The sequence below is a fragment of the Oryctolagus cuniculus genome, chromosome 15 (genome assembly GCF_051225735.1).
Source record: "Oryctolagus cuniculus isolate XC-2025 breed Fujian yellow rabbit chromosome 15, ASM5122573v1, whole genome shotgun sequence".
NCBI lineage: Eukaryota > Metazoa > Chordata > Mammalia > Lagomorpha > Leporidae > Oryctolagus > Oryctolagus cuniculus.
In genome coordinates, this window is record NC_142881.1 from 83,253,482 (window position 1) to 83,276,983 (window position 23,502).

The 23,502-nt window shown below is 45.2% G+C and overlaps 1 long non-coding RNA gene across 7 annotated transcripts in view; it reads right to left on the bottom strand.

The window, feature by feature from the left end:
• Nucleotides 1-23,502, bottom strand: part of LOC149122128 (uncharacterized) — a 153,798-nt gene that overhangs the window by 21,731 nt on the left and 108,565 nt on the right. For 5 of the 7 annotated variants that reach the window (XR_016221159.1, XR_016221158.1, XR_016221155.1 and 2 more), the window contains 2 exons: nt 10,752-10,869; nt 2,545-2,721 (listed from right to left, as the gene is read on the bottom strand). This is a non-coding gene — a long non-coding RNA (uncharacterized LOC149122128). Of the gene's footprint in view, nt 1-2,544; nt 2,722-10,751; nt 10,870-20,941; nt 21,054-23,502 lie in introns of those variants that run through there. The other 2 variants (XR_016221152.1, XR_016221153.1) reach the window with 2 other exon arrangements.

Below are 23,502 nucleotides of genomic sequence, written 5' to 3' on the forward strand. Positions count from 1 at the left end.
AGAGGACTCCCCATCTGCCATCCTCATGGCCTGTGCTGAGAAGGAGGCTGGCACTGTGATCTGCCTGTTTGAGTAGCAGCACCACGGCCTTAATTTCAAAGGTGCTGTCCCCAGCAAAGTGCCAATGAGAACATTTTTTTTTCAACATAAACAGACACATCTTTATTTCAATAAAATTAGTCAATTAAATGCCCCCCAAAATTAGGTTCTGATCTCTAGCTTCCATCTAAATGATTCCAGAGAAATTCAAGATTCAAATAATGGAAATACAATTTTAAAAACTGTAATCTAGAGATAAGAACATTCTGAGCTTGGCATCTAAAGGACAGGTAAGAGTCACATGAAAAACTCGTGAAATTAAAATACATATGAAAAATAATCTAATACGTAGCAATATACTAATATGTGCTATTATTCATAATACATACTTATTAATGCAATATTAATAGTATACACAGCAAACCAAACAGAATCTGAGTTAAAAAAGAAGAAAAAAATATAGGAAATCCCCAAGGAGACCAATGTCAATGGCTTGTAAACAAAAGATACCAAATTTATCAACAGGTTAAGGAATATAATATAGAAAAAATAGCAATATAAACATTTAAATGTTAAACATTGTATCTTTTGATCCAAAAAAAAAAAAGCAAAGCTAAAAATAACAATAATCAATGTCATCAATGTCATTCAGAATCGGTTACTCCTAGCAGGAGGCAAAGTTAGCATAACCTTTTTAGGAGTGATCTGATAATGAGTAGATTTAAAACAGAAAGTTCTAAGACTGCCTATCCTTTATTTTTATTCTGTTTGTTTTGACAGGCAGAGTTAGAGAGAGAGAGACAGAAAGGTCTTCCTTCCGTTGGTTCACCCCACAAATGGCTGCTATGGCCGGCGCACTGCACCAATCCGAAGCCAGGAGCCAGGTGCTTCCTCCTGGTCTCCCATGTGGGTGCAAGGCCTAAGCACTTGGGCCATCCTCCACTGCCCTCCTGGGCCACAGCAGAGAGCTGGACTGGAAGAGGAGCAACCGGGACAGAATCCAGCACCCCGACTGGACTAGAACCCGGGGTACCGGCGCCACAGGCAGAGGATTAGCCTAGTGAGCCACGGCACCAGCCTATTTTTATTCTTTAAAGATTATTTAAAAAAAAATTATTTGAAAGGCAGGGAGAGAGAGAGAGAGGGAGATCTTGTATCCACTGGTTCACTCCTCAAATGGCCACAGAAGCGAAGTGTGGGCCAGGGTATAGCTGAGAGCCAGGAACTCTATGCAGATCTCTCACATGGCTGGTGGGGGGCCCAAACACCTAGGCCATCTTCGCCTTCTGCTGCTGCCTCCCTTGGCACATTAGCAGGAAGCTGGATGAGTAGCCAGGACTCAATCCAGCATTCCAGTGTGTGATGCCAGTAGTGGCTTACCGCACTGCGTCACAACACCAGCCCCTTGACTATCCTTTAACTCTGCAAGTTCATTTCTAAAATTTATACTGACGGTATAATTGAACAAATTTATGAAGATATATGTTCAAGACTCACTGTAAAATTTAGCAAACAACAAAATAATATATCTAAACTAATTAATAAATACCTGACAACATCAAACACTATGATACCATGGAATGCTAGCTTGCATTAAAAATAATGATGCAGAGCTCATTTTGTAGAAAAATGCACTGGATTTTTTAAAAAATTGGGTGCTCTTTCAATAAGCATGTAAATATTAATTTTAGAATCATAATAGTGGAATTTAGCTATGTATTTTATCCTAATTTTGGTAAAAACACATGAAAACAGAGTGTAAATTTCTGAAATCATTCTGAGGGCAAAATAGTGTATATTTATTAAAGCCTTAAAGCTGCCCAAACTTAAAAGGGTAATTATACTTGTAAGAAATTATCTTAAAGGAGCTCTGTTTCTGTAAAGCCCCCTCCTTTACAGGGGACAGCTTGTCCTTCATGTCACCATCAGCCTCTAAGGGACAGGGGCCTAGGGATCAAACATGTTCTAGGCTGCCCTACATGGTATTGTTAATATAAAGGATGGATCATTTGGAGGCTGAGCAGCTAGGGACACAAGAGTCCCTAATACAAGGATCCGTGGGTGCTCTGGGTACCCTCATCTACTGCATGTCCTCTCCATAGAGAAATGCAAAGGGCATATGGCCCCTAGCTGACTTCACAGGGTTGTCTGGTGCTGGGGATACCCAAACACCTGGTTAACTCATGCTGTATTGTACCCAGCTTGGGGACAAGAGCAATCACCTCACAAGAATGAATATATATATATGTGTGTGTGTGTGTGTGTGTGTGTGTGTATTTACCTTTTATAAGTATATATACAGGCTTATACATATGTGTGTGTATGTATGTGTACATATCTTTTACTCAAATCAGAAATACTATGATCTAATTGCCAAGAGTTTGCAGCCCTCCTTTTCTGGTTCCACAGAGAGAGTTGGAGGGTCCTCTGTGGAAAGTGAAGCTGCTAATGAAGGCAGAAGACAGGGTGGGGAGCAAGCATGGGATGCATGACTGGGACACTGACCTGTGTCATAACCAGTATTATTTCATCTTCACAAGAAATCTTCCATAGATAGTAGATGCTGTGTTTCCATTTGAGTCTTAAAGGTGTCAGGACCTCTGGCCAGTCACACACTCTGAAAGGAATCCTAGATCCAGTATTTAAACCCAGGCTGTTCAAACTCTTCATCCATTCCCCACACTGAAAACACATAAAGGTCAAAAATGGGTTACTGCTACTGTAATCCATGAAGAAAATTTTTTAAATTATTAAATCTCATTTAATAATGTTATTATTATGAAATTATTAAAATGTTAGTTTAGAAGTTATTAGTTTAATAATTATTAAAAAGTTTAGTAATTATTAAAATAATAGATTAGAAGATAATTGTACAGGAAATGTCACAACTTATAAAGCAAAAATAAAATTGAGGTCAGTTCAGGGGAGGGCATTGTGGCACAGCAGGTTCAGCCACCACTTGAGAGATCAGCAACTGATTATTAGAGTGCTTATTAGAGTCCTGGCTACCCACTTCTGATCCATCCCCCTGCAAACACACCTTGGAAGCAGCAGATGATTGTTCAAATTCCTGCCGCTAATACGGGAGACCAGGATAGGTTACTGGTTTCTGGCTTCAGCCTTGCCCATGCCCAGAAGTTGCAAGCACTTAAGGAGTGAACCAGTGGATTTATTTCTCTCTCATTTTCTGCCTTTCAAATAAATAAATAGTTGTTCAAGATAGTTCTGGTACACATGCAATGGAAAAATACTGGAAATGTATTGTAAAAGCTAACAGTGGGCCAGCGCTGTGGCTCACTAGGCTAATCCTCCAGCTGTGGCACCAGTTCTCCATGTTCTAGTCCCCATTGGGGTGCCAGATTCTGTCCTGGTTGTTCCTCTTCCAGTCCAGCTCTCTGCTGTGGCCCAGGAAGGGAGTGGAGGATGGCCCAAGTGCTTGGGCCCTGCACCCCCATGGGAGACCAGGAGGAAGCACCTGGTTCCTGGCTTCGTATCAGCGCAGCACGCCAGCTGTGGTGGCCATTTGGGGAGTGAACCAATGGAAAGAAGACTGTTCTCTCTCTTTCTCTCTCTCTCTCTCTCTCACTGTCTAACTCTGCCTGTCAAAAAAAAAAAAAAAGTTAACAGTGGTGGAATTATAAGTAAATTTTTTCTCTGTATTTTTATTTTTTTAAGGCAGATGGAGGCTAAGCCCTTAATTTTGTTTAATATTTAATTTTTATTTGAAAGGCAGAGAGACAGACGGAGAGAACTTTCATCACTGGTTCAGTCCTCATAAGCATGCAACAGCAGGGGCCGGGTCAAGCTGAAGCTAGGAGCCTAGAACTCAATTCAGGACTCCCACATGGGTAGCAGGGACCCAAGCACTTCAGCCATCACCGATTCCTCCCATTAATGCCTACTGTGCACTAGTGGGAAGACAGAATCAGAAGCGGAATGGGCACTCCACCCCAGGCCTTCCTATAGGGGACGAGGGCTCCGGAACAGCGAGCGTCTCAAGTGCCACATCAAACACCCATCCTGTTTGTGTTTTTAAATTTCCACAATACCTATTAATATTTGTGCAACTGGGAAACATAATAAAAGAAACTCCCACATGTGCTTCTGTGTGAGCTACCATAAAGACGTCAGCACGAGGCCAGGGAGGGAATTAGAACTCTTCCTTTGGGGTGCGTCTTTTAACCTGTTAGATCTGGAGATAACCAAGCTACTAGAGGAATGTTGGAATTACTGGAAGTGACATCTGCAAGGGACCTCACCGATCACTGCACTCAGCCTTGGATTTTGCAGATGGGGACAGGGAGAGCAGAGGAATCCGAGAAGACAGTGAGCATCCTTGACCCAGGCACTCATCGCCTTCTTAACAGGATGGAGCATGCACATCCATTCCACCAAAAGTTTCCTGTCACTCGGCCCTGAATAAAAGTCAACGTCTTATAAACAGCAGCTCTTTAGCCTCTGCCCTGACCACAGAATTGAACGAGCTTAGAAAACAAGGTGGGTTTTGCAGCATTCACTTTTCCTTTGCAAACCACTGGGATGAAAAACCAAAGTCCCAGCCCTCATCCCCTCCATCGAGGCTGTCTTGTTCTTGTTTCCCTCAGCTGAGAAGGACAAGGCTTCTCAGAAGGCATTTTCTCTGTCATGTGTGTTCTGATTATGAAAACATGACATCATAAGTGTATGAAATGTGGAAAATAACAGAAAATCCCAACCATGTGTTATGCTGCTGCTCCATGACAAGGATGGCTAACACTTTACAGGCAGATCCAGACTTCTCCCTTTTATGCCAGACACACCCAGGTAAGATTCTGCAGGCACAGAATTTTGATTATTTTAAGATTTATTTATTTGAAAGGCAGAATTAGAGGTGGAGGGGGGGACAAAAAGAGATCTTCCATCTGTTGGTTCACTCCCCAAATGGCTGCAACAGCCGAGGCTGGGCCAGGCTGACACAGGAGCCTGGAACTCCATCTGGGTCTCCCATGAGGGTGGCAGGAGCCCCGGTACTTGGGCCACCCAACACTGCTTTTCCAGGCACATTAGCAGGGAGCTGGATCAGAAGAAAAGCCAAATTTGAACCAGTGCTCATATAGGATGCCACAGGTAGCAGTTGAACCCAATACAGCTCAGGCTTCTAATGTTATTCAAAACATCCATGGCCAACCTTCTTGGGAATGGGAATACCCAGTGCTCTGAAGGTGCTCAGCTCTTGGCCAATGAATTGTTAGCAGATGGCCTGCAAACAACAGCTTGAGATGTGCTGGCCTGGGTGGGGTCCCCCTCTCCCATGTGTGCTATTTCCCTAAGAAAACTTTCCCTCCAGTGGCTGCTCCCTGGGCCACAGTGGAATACATCTGAGGTGCCCCAGGTCACATACACACCTGAGGTAAGAGGCAGATTCATTCACTCCAGCAGACTGGTATCTGGGAGAGTATAAATGGTGCTGCTCTAAGCCAATCTGGGTTGATAAACAGCAATCTCACCTGTGCACCCCCACCACGTCAAGAGGTTTTCCTCTCTTAGAATCCCCTTGACTTGCTTTGGGTGGTTGGTGCAAGGCTCAGCAGGTGTTGCTCTTCCTGCTACCAGGGAGGAACAGGGATAAAGATCTGCATCCAGTAGTCAGTCCCTCTGTCTGTGTTCCCCAGGGCCTGTGGCAGTCCAAGGAAAGTTGAATTCTTTCTGGCATTTTTTTTTTTTTTTGGACAGGCAGAGTGGACAGCAAGAGAGAGAGAGACAGAGAGAAAGTTCTTCCTTTTTACGTTGGTCACTGCGGATGGTGTGCTGTGGCTGGCGCACCGTGCTGATCCCAGAAAGCTGTACCTCCCAGCAAGCCTGCCCTTCTGTGACCCTTTCCTCTGAAAACTAATGGGTTCATCTGACTCTCTCATAAGTGACAGAATGCTAGCTTAAAATCCAGGCCTTTTGAATGCTTGGGATATGCCCTTTTTTTTTTTTTTAAGATTTATTTATTTGAAAGAGTTACCCAGAGAGAGAAGGAAAGGCAGAGAGAGAGAGAGAGAGAGAGAGAGGTCTTCCATCTGTTGGTTCACTCCCCAATTGGCCACAACTGCCAGAGCTGTGCCAATCCGAAGCCAGGAGCCAGAAGCCAGGAGCTTCTTCTGGGTCTCTCACACGGGTGCAGGGGCCCAGGCACTTGGGCCATCTTCCACTGCTTTCTCAGGCCATAGCAGAGAGCTGGATTGGAAGTGGAGCAGCCGGGACTTGAACCAGCATCCATATGGGATGCCAGCACTGCAGGCAGTGCTGGCCCCAGGACACACCCTCTTAAAACAGAGCTTAGGGCCCAGGGTTGTGGCTCCATGGTTTCAGCCTGCAACACCAGAATCTCATGTCAAACTTCTGTTTTGAGTCCCAGTTGCTCCACTTCCAATCCAGTTCACACCTGGAAAAGCAGTGGTATATAGCTCAAGTGCTTAGGCCCATCCCACCCATATGGGAGACACAGATGGAGTTCTGGGCTCCTGGCTTTAGCATGGACTAGCCCCAGCCTGCTGTAGACATTTGGGGAATGAACCAGTGAATGAATGAATGATCTCTCTCTCTCTCTCTCTGTCACTGTGTCTTTAAAATAAATAAATCTTAACCCAAAATAATCAGCTTCCATGATTACAGATGCCACCTGAAGGCACTCAGGTGAACAGCTTAACTGAACTCCCAGAAAACCACCCACATCAACTCCCTGCCCTGTGAGAGCACCAGTCTGCACGTCCAACCCAGCTGAGTTTTCTTAGTCCATCAGTGGACGGCAACATGACGGACTCCAGGCACTGACCACTGAGTGAGCCCAGGCACCCCACATACTGTGAATGCTCATAATAAATGTGTGTTTTAAGCTGCTGCATTTCAGAGCAGTTTGGTACATATCATTAGATAACTGGAGCAGGCCTTCCTGGAGGCTGTAACAAGTGGCCAACTTCAACATCCTAATTTTCTCCAAGACCCCTAATGCTACAGCTTGAAAGATAAGTGGTCTGAATATCAAAAACCAACAGGGGGCAATTGAGCAGTTAACGCACTGCAGCATAACCAGTAGTGTTAATCCTGCTGCCGGCAGTGGAGGCTTTCCTCTCATTACCCCTCTCCACATGTCAGCTCAGTCAATGCCACATCAGTGTCCAGCACTGTCAACCTCTGCTCCCTGGAACCAGCTTCTGCATGTGGTTTCATTCAGTTGGAAGGCAAAGAAACCTGTCTCACAAGGGTTGAAGTCATACAGAAAAATCCACTGATTCATGTAACTTACAAGAGCAGAATTAGGTATTTCTGGCTGCAGGAAGAACTTGATACTGGACATGCAAGACAGCACCTTTGGTTCCGCTCCATCTGTGCACACCTCAGTGCCACATGGTGGCCTCCCACTACCTTCAGACTTCCACTTAGGTCTTCCCCAGTTACAAGTTTCACAAAGCAGAATGTGTGTACCTTGTTTTAAATCCAAACCACAGCACTTAACCTCTGTGACCTTGGGCAAGTACTTAACTTCTCTGGTTCAAATTTTTTTCTTTAAAATGAGAACAGTAATGACCTCTACCCTACAAGGTTGTTTTCCTAAGTGAGGCAATATATATAAAGAACATGTACACATATATATTTATTTATATATAGCATAGTTCTACAAGAGTCACTGTTGTTTTTTGTAATCACAGTAATGGTAGTACCAGCAACGGATGCAATAGTGGATTTAACAATAGCAATGTTCTCTATTACTATTCAAGAACAGCAAAGAGAATCCATGCCCCAGCTTTCTCTGGGATTCCCGTGCTCCCCACACAGTCCATGAACACAGAACAGGGCCCTAAGGTAGGGAGTACTGATTGGCTCCAGGTGTTCGGAGCCCACAGCTGAAGCTGGTGTAGGGTGATTCCTGCAAGGCTGGGAAATGAGGGGCTCTCTCAGAAAGGGAATGGACTCCAGGAAGGCAACTGAGATTCCCTAAGAAGTGAAATTCTCAGTGCTCAGAAGTCCCCGGAGTCCTGTTGTGCTGAGCTGGGGACACCTCCCCAGCTGTCTCTGAACTCCACTCAGGTGAAAACAAAGCTACAAAGGTCTGACTAGGAACAAGAGATTTTCTCATGATGAGTATGTGTGTCAGCTGTCAAAGTTCCTGGTTGAGTCTGTCAGTCCTCTCAGAGTTGAGAGATCCTGGGAGGGAGTTTACCCCAACCTTGAAGCTAGCAGGATCCAATCCTTGAACTCCAGCTATATTTAAGTGGCTGAACCTAGCACAATCTAGCACATGGCATTTCAGAACCAATCAGTACTGGCTCAAGAATGTTGGGTGGAAGAACTGAAAGGGAGAGGAAGAATCCCTATCAATTGTAAAATTTGATTTATTTATTTGAGAGAGAATCAGAGAGTGAGGGAGGGAGAGAAAGAAAGTTTCCATTGTCTAGTTCACTCCCCAAAGGCCCACAAAAGCCAGGGCTGAGCCAGACTGGAGCCAGAACTCAGAGGCCTGGGACTCAGCCCAGATCTCCCACAAAGGTGCAGGGAACCAACTAGTTGAGCCATCATCTGCTGTCTCTCCACCCACCTCAACCCACAAGGTTTGCAGTGAGCTGGAATTGCTTGTTAAGAGTCAGAAATCAAACCCAAGTACTTTGACATGGGATGCAGGCATCTTTACTGGTATCTTAACCAGAGTCTTAACTGCTAAAGCCAAATGCCCACCTCCCCCCCCCCCCATTATTTTTGTGGCTATGAAGTTATTGTACCAAATCTACTGAGAGTCTTGTTACTATATAAGAGATCCTGCCTAAGAATGGGAAAGCAAAAAAGAAAGAAAATAGAGTGAGAAAGTAGACATGGAGAGAAACTAAGTGCTGAAGACTTCACTTAATCCTGTATATCTAGCTTTTTTTTTTTTTTTTGAGTATTCAGCTTTAGGTGTCCAAATTTGCTTTTGCTTAAGTTGTCTTGCATTCAGATTATATACTTTTTAAAGATTTATGTATTTGAAAAGTGGAGTGACAGAGAGGGAGAGACATACAGAGAAAGACATCATCCACCTGTTGGCTCATTCCTCAAATGATCCCAATAGCCAGGGCTGGGCCAGGCCAAAGTCACGAGCCAGGAACTCCCATGTGGGTGGCCTGGCCCCAAGTCCCAGAGCAGCTGGGACTCAAACTGGGGCTCCTACATGGGATGCTGGTGTCGCAGACAATGGTTTAATCCATTGTGCCACAACATTGGCCCAGGATTATATTTTTCTTAGCAAAAAGAGTTCTAATTTATTGTGATTTGTCAACAATATTTTGAAAGATTCTCTTAAAGTTTTCAAGAATTAAGATTCCTAAGTGTGTCAGTCATTTGCCTACTGTTTCTCAGCCCTGGAACCACTCCCCACCCACCTCCCTGTGCTGTGTGATTCTAGAGCAGGCAGTTCAAAAACTACATTGCCCAGAATCCCTTGTCACTCCTTCCTGTTAGTTTTGGGCCAACACTGAGTCAAGGGAAGGACACTAGAAATAGGTAAAGGAAAGAAAGGACTCTTCCTGCTTCCAGTTCTGGCACCTGGAGCAGAGCTGTGGCTGTTACTTCAGCATCTTTTAGCACTCTCAGCTCACTATCAGAGGCGCCATCAGCAGCGGCAGTTTCCCCCTTGGTGGCTGAAGCACTGACATGGGGATGCCCCGGCAGCAGGACAACCCCCTGCACAGCTCAAGTGGTGATGCTGCGGGTAACAGCAAAGTCCTCACGACTTCTCCTTCAGATCTCTGTGCTAGACTCATGAGATAAATCAATGCTTTTTCATTAAACCACTGGGGGGAGGACAGGCATGTTCTACAGCACTATTGTGGTAATAATTCCTTGTTAACAACCTACTACACCAAAACCATTCCTGTCCACAGGGTCTCAGTGGGAACTGGACAGCTTAATGATCTCCAATGAGGTCATGAATGCTGACACATACATGGTTCACCTGAAACCAACCAGCCAGTTATGCCTGGGTGACCAGTCCCCAACCTGAAAATTCTCTGGGGTACTTCCCCAAGGAGACACATGGTTGTCTTCAAACAAAGATACACTTATCTTGATATCACTATTACTCCATTCCCCCACCCCCGAAGCTAACTAGAAATACTTTGGCTTGACCTATTTTGCCATATGTAGAACAAGAATAGTACCATATGTAGATATTGTTACTATGTTAATTCCAGTCTTACCTACTGTTCTACTTATTTACTGCTACACAACAACCCCCTCAAAGTTCAGTGGCACAGAACATCATTTTATTATTCTCTCAGATTCAGTAGGTCAGAAATCTGGGTTGGGCAGATCAAGGATGGTTCATATCCACTCCACAAGGTTTAGGTGCCCAGCCAGTAAGACTTGAATGCATGGACTTGTTACAAATGGCTTGGCTAGATTTATCTCAAAGGTGTAGAAGGTGGGCTCAGGGCACCTAAATGTGACCTCTCCATTACAGCACCATAAGGTAGTCAGACTTACCACACAGAGGCTCAGGGTTCCAGGGGGTGAGAATTCCAGAAAACCAGGCAGAAGCTGCTTGGCTCCCTTGATCTAGCCTCAGAAGTCACACAGCATCCCTTGTGCCCTACTCTCTTGGTGAAGTAGTCACAAACCCATCCACACTCAACAGGATGGGACATAGTGTTGGAAAACTGTCAAAAGAATATGCAGCCCTATTGTGAAACCCAACATCCACAACATCCAGTACTCACTTGGAAAATGGTGTACAACTGAAGTTCTTCCTCCTTTCTTAAAAGGCATGTGTCTCCTGTATCATCAATACCGCAAAACTCCTGCACTAGCTGTGGCCCCAGGAGTCATGAGGATAACCTAAGGAAGACAAAGAACTCTTTGATTCCCCCATTCATGGGTAGTTTATCACCCTCTGAAAACGCAGTCATAGGCAATGTAACTGTCAAGCCTGTATGTGAACTCACAAATGTTTAAGATAGCTAAGATTATTCTCCACATGGTATGTATCATCTTTTAAAATCTGTTTTGGGCTTAGTTCCTTACATGCCCCACATGAAACCCATCTCACAGTATGGAGCAAAGTCATCCAGATGAGATGGATGGGATGAGGCCTCTGAAAATAATCAACCCTTAACACTAATTGAGAGACACTGGTCCTCAGGGTGTGTGTGTGTGTGTGTGTGTGTGTGTGTGTAGCTATTATGACCAACAATGAGGCCTTCGGGCCTTTTGTCACCTACAGAAATCACCCATCAGTTTTAGAAAAAGGTCCACAGATGAACCTCTGAAGCAGCTGGGTATTCCTGCTAAAGAGACTGCTTGGGTCCAGACAGATATGTCTTTTATCATGTCAGCAGTCACACTGGAGAATGAAATGAACATCAAACTCCTCTAACCTCACACACTGAATGTGCAAATAAGAAGAATCCCAGCACCAGCTATCTAGCTCTGCTTCCATCACAAATGGGTTCTGCAATAAGAGAGGCTGTGGGTTGTCACCAAGTGGCCCCATCCACAGATAAAGGAATGTGGGCTAGTGAAGGCTGTCCCCAGGCACAAAGGGCTTGCACATAAAGGCTGAGGCACGCTGGAATACCTGCTGACTACAGCCCTGTTCCTATTAATCTGAGCTCATAATACTATTGACCATCTCAATTCTCACAGGCTTCAAGCCCTCTGACATGGTCATTGTAAAATCTGCAGTATCTTTTGATACTGACTTTTCCTCTAAAATTCAGTTACTTTCACACCACATGACCATTGCTGTGGACGCCCTTCCAGAACACTGTCCTCTGCAGCTTCCCATGACAGCCACCTTGGTCCAAACTCCTTGCTGCCTGCCCTTCCTAAGCGTCCATTGTCAACCATGATCTTCTCCATGTCCCTCTGCCCAGGAAAGCTGAGCTCCAGGGGTCCAGTCCCCAGATCTGGCAACATTACTGCTCCCCACCCTAAATAGGTGCAACCACCTGTTTCTGGATTAACCCCGCATGGACCCTGAATATACATTCACTCCACTGCCCGCAAGTAGGGGACAAGTTACAGCCCAAGCTGGGTCATCTTCCTTCCTCATCTCTCTGTAGGTACTGTCACTCCTGCCCTTGTCTAGACTAATCCTGCACATCCTGCCTCAAAGACAAGTCCCTTATGTTTACAGTCTGTCAAGGACCTGCCAATACAGTGAAGAGGTGTCAAAGTTCACCTACAATGAGAATGAATTTCTCAAAGAGAAGCAAAGCAGAGGGAGCATCAAAGGGTGAGGCTCAGTTCGAAAGCTCTTCAGAGCTAAAGGAAGATCAAACGATGGAGTTGACGCTGCTGGCAGAGGTGGCATGGGGATGACTGGTACAAAGAGATTTTGCCATAAAAACTGAATGCCAGCCTCCTCCTTTACTGTGAAATCCTCAATACAACAAAATGAGCTTCTTTTGGGGCCAAAAACAGTGGATCTCAAACCTTAAAGTGCCTCAGAATTTCACTGGGATCCACTCCCAGGGTTTCTGATTCAACAGGTCTGGGGTACAGACTGAGATCTCCATCTCTTGCAAGTTCCCACATGACGCTGATGTTGTTGGTCCTGGGAACACGTTTTGAGAATATTGTATGGAGGCTTGACTTCTGAAGAAAGGGGACTTGGTCTCTAGAGAAAGGGGAGACTGTGGGTTAAGAGGAGGAAACTGCATAGAACTCTCCTGAGAAGAGGTCATGGTGCCCTGAAACACTGTTGGATGCAAAAGAGAAACCCATCTTCTATGGCACCTGCTTGTGGGAAAAGGACTAGAGGTGGGGTAATTTCCCCTCAAGCCACCTAGCCAAGGGAGACACCTGCAGACCCTGAGAACTCAGATACTGGTGCAAAGTGCTTGGCCATCTTCAGTTTCCAAAGCAGGAATAGTGGCTCAGTAGCTTTGCTCAGAAGGCATAGGACAAAGGGCTTTGCATTTTTCCCAGGCCCAGTGAAATGGCATTGAGCTCACATTAGTACCATTTGCCCTGGAGTCAAGGTCAGATGCTGCATTCTGTGTGGCTCCCCTGTGCATTTTCATAGCAACACGAAGCACTTCTTTAAGGCTGGTATTCCAGTAGGCTGCTCCTTTTCTTCCTCTAAGATAGAGGAGGGATGCCTTGTGGATGATCGTGGATACTAAAGCACACAGCTAGTTCCTTCCCAACAGTGACTCTTTAGTGTAACACAATGAGCTTTCCTACAACCAGCCACAGCCTTGCCCCCAGCCTCCTGTGCCTTTATGGACACAAAGCCCAGCAGGAGAGGTGAAGTTACCAAGACAATGGAAGTTGATGCTCAGAGAAATATCAGTTATAGTGAAAACAAGCCTGGTAATTTTCCCTGAAAGCAAGCAAGCCTGGCCATCTGAAGTATATGTGTAAGGGGTAGGTGGTTGGAATTATATACAGTATACAGTGCAGAATGATATTGGGAGGCTCAATGAAGTAAAAGTTTCTTGATAAAAATGGAGGCACCAACCTCTTTTTCCTAGTGTCATAGAAGCTCAGATTGCTTTATGTGATTGATTATTTAAAAGATAACAGTTGGGGCCGGCACTGTGGTATAGCTGGTAAAGCCACTGCCTACAGTGTTGGCATCCCATATGGATGCAAGTTCAAGTCCCGGCTTCTCCATTTCCAATCCAGCTCTCTGCTATGGCCTGAGAAAATAGTAGAAGATGGCCCAATTCCTTGGGCCCCTGTACCTGCCTGGGAAACTGGAAAGAAGCACCTGGCTCCTGGCTTCAAATCAGTGCAGCTCTGGCCGCTGCGGCCAACTGGGGAGAAAATCAGCGGAGAGAAGACCTCTATCTCTGCCTCTCCTTCTCTAACTCTGACTTTCAAATAAATAAATAAAAAAAAGATAGCTGTTGAATAGCCCATTTCAGACAATTAGCTTTTAAAAAGGTTTACATATTTGAAAGGCAGAGTGACAGCATGAGAAAGAGTTAACAGCGCGAGCAAGAGAGCGAGATCTTCCATCTGCTGTCTCACTCCTCAAATGGCCAGGAGCATGGAACTCCATCCAAGTCTCCAACATGGATGGCGGAGGACTCGAGTACTTGAGTCATCATTCTCTGACTTCCCAGGCGTGGAAGCAGGGAGCTGAATTGGAAGCAGAGTAGCTGGAATGCAAATGAATATTCCAATATGGGATACCCACATTACAATCATTAAGCCACTGGCCACAATGCTGGCCCGGTTCTATGTATTTTTACCATGCATCTTCAAAGTTCTGTAACGGATGCTCCTAATACAGAAATGAAAGCAAGTGGTTCCTGCCCTCGAGCGTCACTTGTCCATCACTCAGATATGGACTGTCCTGCAGTCCAGCTTTCATGGTTGAGAGTACAGTGCTACATCCAAGAGCACAGGCTGAGATGTCACAAACACCAGGTGTAAACGTATAACTCTGCAGATCCCTTGGCTATGAACAATGTGATTGATGTCACCAGATCACATTTCCCCCTCCTTTGAAATAGGAGTAATAATTCCTCCCTACAGGCTGTTAAAGAATCGATGACAAAATGCTTGTGCAGCACTGAACACTGGGCAGGAAATGAAGGGCCTTTTCTTTCTTGGCTCCTGTCCCTCAGGTGCCTGCCCGAGATGACAACTGAAACAGGGAGACGAGCAGCTGCAGGCCCTAGCTCCCACCTAGCTGCTTCCGAACAACCAACCTGAGTGCAATATTAAAGGGCTTAAGGGTTTCACTGACAAGGAAGCATGGATGCTGCACCAGTCTGAATTCTGAGTCTACACCCAGGTTACTGCTTTGAGAATTGTGTCCCCATTTCTCCCTTCTGGCCAAGGCTCTGTTTTATCCCTCTCCCCTTTGTCTACAATCCCCCATCCATTTTCCACTTGGTCACGTGTGCTCTATGGACCTACTGGCCTACTCTTTCTCTTTTCCTTTCTTTTCGGATGAACCCTGCTCCTGTGGCCCCAGTAATGACTTGTGATTCACTCATTCACCTGTGACTTCTTGTTGGCCTCTTAATCTAATTAAACATATCCCAAGACACTTGAACAAGTTGTTCTGTCTCAGCCACAGAATAAAACAAGACCAGAAAGTGCTCTCGATTCTGAGTCAAATGAAAAAGGGACATTCAAGTTAAGGGGCGCACGGGTGAGCTCAAGGGAACACAGACCTCTGTGACTCCTTTTGAGTCTTGGTTCAAATCCCCATTCTAGAAAACGCCATCAATATAAACCTAGCTTATGAGGCATGGCTGCTCTGTCTTTCCAAGGATACCTTCAAGTTTAAAATAGGCATTAGGGTGCACTTGCCAAGAAAAGCCCCAGGACTATGGCAGCCCCTGCAGACTGAGAGGCCATGCACCAGGTATGGGGCCTAGGAGGGATGTAGGAGCCTGAGTTGGGGCTAAAGCCGGGGGTGTAGGCTGGAACCACTAGGGTGAGTGTGCTGTGTGGCAAGGAAGGGGAAGGTAGGATCCACGTGGCTGGCCAAGGGAGATGCAGGGCTCCTTTGGTAAGTAAGGGGAGTAGGAGGGGACCCTCAGGTGATGTGGCAGGATTGGGGAGCAGAGATGCCTGGACGAGGAGTGGGCTTACAGACAGAGGGGACCAGAGAAGCCGTTTGGGAAACAGACCCAAAAACAGGTGCAAGGGCCTACTGCGAATGGGGGCAGGGCAGCGGGCTGAGGAGGTGGAAAAGAAGGGAAACAGAGATGCCAGCCATATGTTGAAAGTGGGCTGCCGAGGTACAGTTTGGCAAAGGTAGCCCAGCTGTCCTGGTATGTGTAACGTGGACTAGGAGAGGACAGAGAGAAGTAAAGATCAGTGCCTCATATCAGAGCAGGTGGCAGGACACAGGGGCCCTGGTGAGCTGAGAGGGAAGGTGTCTGAGGCATCCCAAAGAGGGGTTCTGTAGTGGGGGAGGATGGAGAGGCCTACAGGTGTGGAGGGAATTGGGTTAGTGGGGTTCTGGGGAAATCCCAGGGGTGAAGTTGACAGGCAGAGATGTCTGCAGAGAAGGGATGCTTTCCAGGTGGTGTCTGGAGAATCCCCCAGGCTCAGGCGTGGCCCAAGGGGAGGAGCCAGGCAGTCCCCAGTGTGGGACAGGGAGGCTGAGATGACGAAAAGAAGGAAACTGACTTGGAAACTGATTGCTGTTGGTGCACAGAGGATAGGGAAGTGAAGAGGGAGAACATCACTCAGGCTCTGAGCAGGCCAGGTGGAGGACTCAGGGGCAAGGGCAGGTTGCCCCTAGTCTTGCTGAGTTCTATGGAAGGTGGCCCAGGAGCATCTTTATGGAATCTGGCAGACCTGGTCTGAAACCAGTTTTCATTTTGGAGGTAAGATCAGTCAAAGCCCTAGAAAGGGAGCCGGCGCTGTGGCGCAGTGGATTAACACCCTGGCCTGGGGCACCAGCATCCCATATGGGCACCAGTTCTAGTTCTGGCTGCTCCTCTTCTGATCCGGCTCTCTGCTGTGGCCTGGAAAATCAGTGGAGGATGGCCCAAGTCCTTGAGCCCCTGCACCTGCCTGGGAGACCTGGAGGAGCTTCCTGGCTTTGGATCAGCGCAGCTCCAGCCATTGCAGCCAATTGGGGAGTGGACCATTGGAGGAGGACCTCTCTCTCTCTCTGCCTCTCCTCTCTCTGTGTAACTCTGACTTTCAAATAAATAAACAAATAAATAAATCTTTAAAAAAATAAGGCCTAGAAAGGGGTAACAAGCAGTGAGAAAAAGGGAAGGAAGTGGTGATTTTAACTTCTCTCCTCTTCACAGTTGCCACTTAAGATGCCACCATGGTCCCCCCACCTTGGCCCTCCTTTCCAAAGGTCATGCCTCCTGCGCCCCAAGGCCTCTACTTACACTCCTCCCTCCACCACAAGCTTCGTCAGTGCCAGCCGGGTCCTCTACATGTGCACTGTGCAGCTGAGGGATTCCCAGCCTCACTAGAGCTACAGCTACCCGAGTGCACCAGTGTCTTTGCCCATCCTCTGCAGCTGCAGAGCCGCCATGCATTACACTAAGCCCTTCATACGCAGCACCTGCAACAAGGCCTTGTGGTGCTCTAGCCACCTGTAGCAGCACCAGGCTACACCTGTGCCCAGTTGCTGCTCACCTGCCAGCTCCACCTGCCCTGCCTGCACAGCTTCTGGGTCATCAGGGGAACTGCCACAGCTTGCACCACCTCCACTGAGACAGGGCTATGCTGCCCTGCCCCTCTCTGGGCCACCTCTACATACACTCCCTGGCTCCCTGGAGGGCTCAGTTTCCCTGTCTATTCCAAAGGAAAAGCATCATCCTCGTCCCTACATCACCCCTTTCCAGCCATTGACATAGACTGGAGGTACTGCCCCTCTCTGGCCCTGGGGGCCAGACCAGTCCAGCTGTGCTCTGTAAGCCTCTGCATCTGACGGGACCTCTTGAGTCTAATTGTTCTCCTCTGAGGTGAATTGTGGCTGTCCATGTGGAAGAGATGACAGGGCAGGGGTACTGTCCGATTCATTTCTGTATGTCTCTGTTCTGCTCACGACCACCTATTCTTTGTCCAATAAACCTTCTGTACTCTGAGCACTAGTTTGTATAGTGTGAATTTTACATTCTGATGGTAGATTTTGACAACAGGTATCCAGACAGCTCCAAGATGTGCTCCATTCCTAAAATACGCCTTGAATTAGAAAGACTTGATCCAGTTGACACTGGCTTCCAAGCTACTCAGACCAAGGGCTTAGTGAAAATCTTCCACACAGAGCCTGCAGGTCTGGGTACCTCAAAAGAGAATGGAAGTCGTCCTGGAAAAGTTCTGGGGACCATGGACCTCTGAAAATGGGATTTCTTTTTTCAGAAGATTCTACTGAGAGATCTGTCAGTATCATAGGAATTTGAATGTCTAGGAACAAGAGACAAGGAACAAAGCTGGGAAATCTACCAGTAGGACATTGCAAAACTCCAGGCAAAAGATGATGGTGGTTAAGTCAAAGGTGGCATTAGCAAAGAGAAGGAAAATCTATGGAAAATGCTGCTGTTTTGATGATAGAACCAAAGGAACTTGTTGATGAGCTAGAAATGTTAGCAAAGAGCTAAATAAATGAAGAAGCCATGTCCTGAGTATCTGGCATAATGCAATTGTTTTTCATTGAGATTAGGAAATTTGGAGACACAGGGAAGAATTTAGGAGTTTCATTTTGGAAGTATTACTTTTGAATGACACATTAAGTACCCAAACAGAGAGTTGCAGTGGACAGCTGGATAACAACATTCAAGTGTGGAGTTCAGAAGGGGGTCTGAATTGGAGATAAAAATGCCTGGGGTACCCGAGTATAGATAGTATTTTAAGCCATGGCTTTAGGTGTGCTGATGAAGGCCCGAGTTCTGCCAGAAGAGTGAACACAGCCTGTCATGTCATTTCACCTGCCTGGAATTCTCAACATTGAGACCCAGCTCATGCACAGGAGCCAGCTCTTCCAGGTGTGGCAGGACATCCAAACCTTTCTCTTCCTGGCACACAGGCAAATGTCTACCTATCCTTTTGTATACAGGAGGGTTTATGATCAGCTCTGGCCATTGGAATTAGGTAGAAAGTGATGTGTGCCCCTTCTAGGCCCAGCCTCCAGAATACTGTGTTTTACCTGTTCTTTATCTGGTCTCCATCTGATGTCAGAACTAGCAAAATGAATGCAACATCAATCCGCAGATAAAGTTCACTGTCAAAACATCCAGATTGGTGATGTGTATTTTAGTTACCTAAACACAATAGATTTCAGCCCTTGCCATTGACCAAATTCTCTCATTGTTTTCTAGGAGTGGGATTGTGAGATAGGAATCACTCTTAGACCTCAGCTCTTATTACAGTCTCCACTGTCTCCAGCCTCCCTGGAGCTGTCCAGAGTCAACAATGGGCCCAGGGAAGCGACAGAAGGCTCTGTTCCTCCAGGTTTAGGATGATAATTGGGGTGAAAGGCCTTAGCCCACACTGTGCAGAGCACTCATCCTACTTCACAGAGCCACAGGAGACAAACACAGCTCACATCAGACCTTGAAGGCTATGCTAAGAACTTGAAGTTTGACTGTAAACGATATGGGAAGTCATTCATGACTTTCAGCACTAAAATTGCACCGTACAACTTTTGAGTTCTAAAAACACACCCTAGAGGCTGTGTTGAGAACAGACCAATTGTGATGGAGGATTAGATATTAATGGTGATTTGGTCCAGAGAGTTGGCAGTGAAGACTGGGAGAAGTGTCTGGATTCTAGGTATATTTATGTAGAGGCAAAAAAATTTCCTGTTATGTTTCATGTAGCTCTCAGATCTCACTTCCTCCTTGCAGTTAGCCCATTGACCAAATGTAACTCCCTTGAAGTCTTCCCCACTCTATCTGAAGTGGCCCTCTTACACTTGTCACTCTCCATTCTCTCCTGCTTTATTTTTCTTTGTAGTCTCAGGCACATGAAATGATATGTGCCATTGCCAACCTATTCATTGCCATCTGTACAGAGTGAACACTGTCTTCCTGAGGGCATGGATTGGTTGTTGCCCTCAACATATCCCCAGAGCCTAGAATAGTGTCTGACCCACAGCTGACCTCAAATATTACTTAAGAAAATGAATGAGCCAATACAATCAGTCTTGTGGGGCCCATGAGTCTTGTTCCTAACACATCAAGCAGTAAACACAAGGACCACCACTGCAGTGTATTTGCTATGATGCACAGACATCACCTTAGTGGCAAAACAAAGAAGTGATCTGGCCTCAAGCCACACCTTTCTGCCTAGAGTCCGAGTATCTCTGGAAGGCCAGAATCTAAATATCATACCAGTACAGGACCATTACCATCCAAGGCACCAGCATTTGGATAAATATACCAGATTTTATCTTCCCCTTAAATACTCTTATAAACTAGTCCACCTTTTCTAGTCTCATTCTGGTACAGGCTCATCCCTGCAAGGGCAAGAGCTGGCCAGATTCCCAGCAACTCAGTCACCTCACTGCTCAATTCTTCCTCAGGAAGTGCTGTTCAAATGTTTGCCCTGGACCATCTAACAGCAGCATATGCTGAGGCCCTTAGCATCTTCTCAGATAAAGCCAAGTCCCCCTCAAGTAGCTACGTGTGCATTCACTCTAGGCACTATGACATACAGAAGCTCTCTAGGACTTATTCCTCTTGCAAAATTGAAACCATTATGCCTGTTAAACAACAATGCCCCATTTCTGTCTCTTGTCCTTACCACAATAAAACAAATAAAAGGGGGCAGTGGTACAGGAGGAAACTTTCAGAAGTGATGGACAAGGTTATTACCTTGATGAAGTAGTAGTAGCAGTCATGGGCATCTTTCTAAACTCACCAGCTTCTGCACATTCAGTATGGGCAGATTTTTGTGGGCCAATTACACCTTAATAGTGTATATTATGTATAATGTAAATCAATGTTTTTTTTTTTAAAAAAAGTCATCATAATCTTTAATAAAAAAAGAAAACAACAGAAAAAAATGGAACAAAGAATCTCACTTACAGAGATTGTCTGGCTGGAAGGGATCACCTGCCTCCCACAGCAGGGGCCAGAGCCATGCAGATTGGGCTGGAGCCACTTACTGAATGGACTGGGGCTTGGAGGACATGCCAATGTGCACCCCCTGCTATTGCTGCTGAGTCTGGCATCTGCACCCCCTGAGGTTCCACGAATGACCTCATCCCCAGTTCTCAATTTAGCACACCAGAGTAGCCAAAACCAAAGGCAGTGTTTAGAAGGAATTGGTGGCCAGCACCCCAGCTCACTTGGCTAATCCTCCACCTGCAGCACTGGCACCCAGGGTTCTAGTCCCGGTTGGGGCGCCAGATTCTGTCCCGGTTGCTCCTCTTCCAGTCCAGCTCTCTGCTGTGGCCTGGGAAGGCAGTGGAGGATGGCCAAGTGCTTGGGCCCTGCACCTGCATGGGAGACTAGGAAGAAGAAAGTGGCTCCTGGTTTCGGATTGGCGCAGCATGCCAGCCGTAGCAGCCATTTTGGGGGTGAACCAATGGAAGGAAGACCTTTCTGTCTCTCTCTCTCTCTCACTAACTCTTCCTGTTAAAAAAAAAAAAAAGAAGGAATTGGAATTGGTTTCATTATGGCATAGCTTACTTTTTTAAAATTAAAAAAGGTGACACAAGAAGAAAGGAACTTCTCTGCAAACTACCCAGATCCAACTACCCTACACTAACAGATACTTTTCCTCTTCCCTCCTTCATGCATATTTTCCATGGTTGTAACCTTAGGAACCTTTGAAATTTTTGCCCTTCATTATGCTCAATAATCTACCATAACCTTGTTTTTCTGTCTTAGAGTCATTAAAATACCATATTAATGGTTTTATGAAGCGGCATCATGTCAGAGTAATATAATGTTTAAACAATTCTCCTACTGTTGAGTAGTTAAGTTGATCTCTTAAAAACATTCTTGTTGTAATCATTGTTATAGAGAGTGCTTACAATGTTCCACACGTTTTTAAGTTACTCTCTATTTGTTAACTCATTTGATCCTCACCACAATTCTCAATTTAGGCCCCATCATGTTATCCACATGAAGAAACTGGGACACAGTTTAGTCACATCATTTGCCCAAGGTCACCAGGTAGTTAAGAGACCTGTCAATGAGCAAGTTCAAGAGCAGACCTGTCAGTGCACACACTAACTAACCACACCCTTCTTTTGCTGCAACAAACTTATCTGTGCAAATGTGGAGTTTTTATCCTGGAAAAAAACTGCCATAAATTCATAGAGTTTGAAACTGTTGGGTCAAGAAAAATGTGAAGACCTTTATGTCTCTCACTAAATATTTCCACAACGTTGTTGAAAGGAGTTCTTCCCATTTCAAGCCTTACCAGTCATGAATAATCATGTCAATAGGACCATATACCAGCCAACTTCAAGTTCCATTATCATAATTTTTCACTTTGCTTAGCATCTACAAAATGACTTCTAAAGGTAGCGCACATTAGCGATTCTTTGAATACTAAAAATGATGGACACCTTCCAATCAATCCTTGGCTAATTGTAGATGCTCTTTTTTGTTCACATCCCTCACACAGTAAAACACTGCATTCTTGAGAGTGCATGTGCATTTGAATAAGCTCTTCATCTTTTCTCCTTGTTAGACTTGACACAAACAAGTCATTTTCCTCTTGATTTTGTTATGTTCTACTATACAGAAGTTTGTTCTTTGTTTGCTTTCAAAGTGTAGGTATCTATTAGATTCTGCTGTGTTGACTGCATGATGGTGGTCGCATGGAAATTTAGTCAAGATTCTTTTACGTCTTTGATAGTAAATATTCTTTTTAGGAAAATAAGGATGACAATATTATGTACGCCATATGATAGATGACAGGAAAAATGAGGGCCCAAAACCCTCAGTTAGAGACAGTAAATCATCATGTTATCTGTTACCATGGACGGACTTTATTTTTTTGTTTTTCACATCTCATCGATCATGGTTGGAGTGAAAAAAACCATTGATTTTAAGAATTCTATTGAAAAAAAAACCATCAACTGTGAAGATAGTATTTAGAACACCCTACAACAGAGAAACAAGTTTATGATAGGATATTCTGTAAAATGGAGGACTAAAAATTTTGAGGTCACTACAATCACAACTGTGCATACTGATTTTTATATACACAGATATATTATTTTTATCATGCCACTGTTCTACATTTTGGACTACAATAATAGTGCTTGAATTGATTGCTTTAGATTTTCTAAGTACCCATGTAACCAGAAAATCATCAATTGTTTTATTTTACTATTTACATCTCATTTCTTTTTTCATGTCTTATTACAAGGAATTTTAAAACACTGTAATTAGCTTGAGGGAATCCAAGCAGATAGAAGCTTACTTTCTGTCAAATAAGTGTCGTGGATGTATTTGGAGAAATTTTCTCCCCAGGTATTTGCACTCCTTACACTTTCCATGGCCTTCAATCAGCGGCATCATTGCTTCATTGAGAAAAGTGATACCAAATTAAAGCCTCTAAACAGAGGCTTATGGATTTCAAAACCCAAGGTTTTGAAGATCCCAGACTCTACTATTTGTGCTATAAAAAAAAAGATTTGTGCTATTCATGAAGAAACCCTCACCCCAGACTATATTAAGATTCTCCACTCATAGTGAAGGACAGGTAGCCTGGTGGTTGAGGCATCAGTCAAGAGGCCCACATCCCACCCTGCGGTACCAGGGTTTGAGTCTGAGCTCTGCTCCTGATTTCAGCTTCCTGCTAACGAGCATCCTAGAAAGCCTCAAGGTGGCACAAGTAGTTGGGTCCCTGTTACTCAGGTGAGAGACCTGGATGGAGTTCCAGCTCCCAGCTTCCACCCAGTAATGCCTGTTTTAGGCATTTGGGGAGTGAATCAGCAGACAGGACTGATGTCTTTCTCCCTCTGTCTCTCCTTGCCTCTCAAAAAAAAATTAAAATTCATTTTAGAGGAATGGCTCTCCAGACAGGACAAAGCAAAGAATCAATTAAGTCACTTTATGGGGC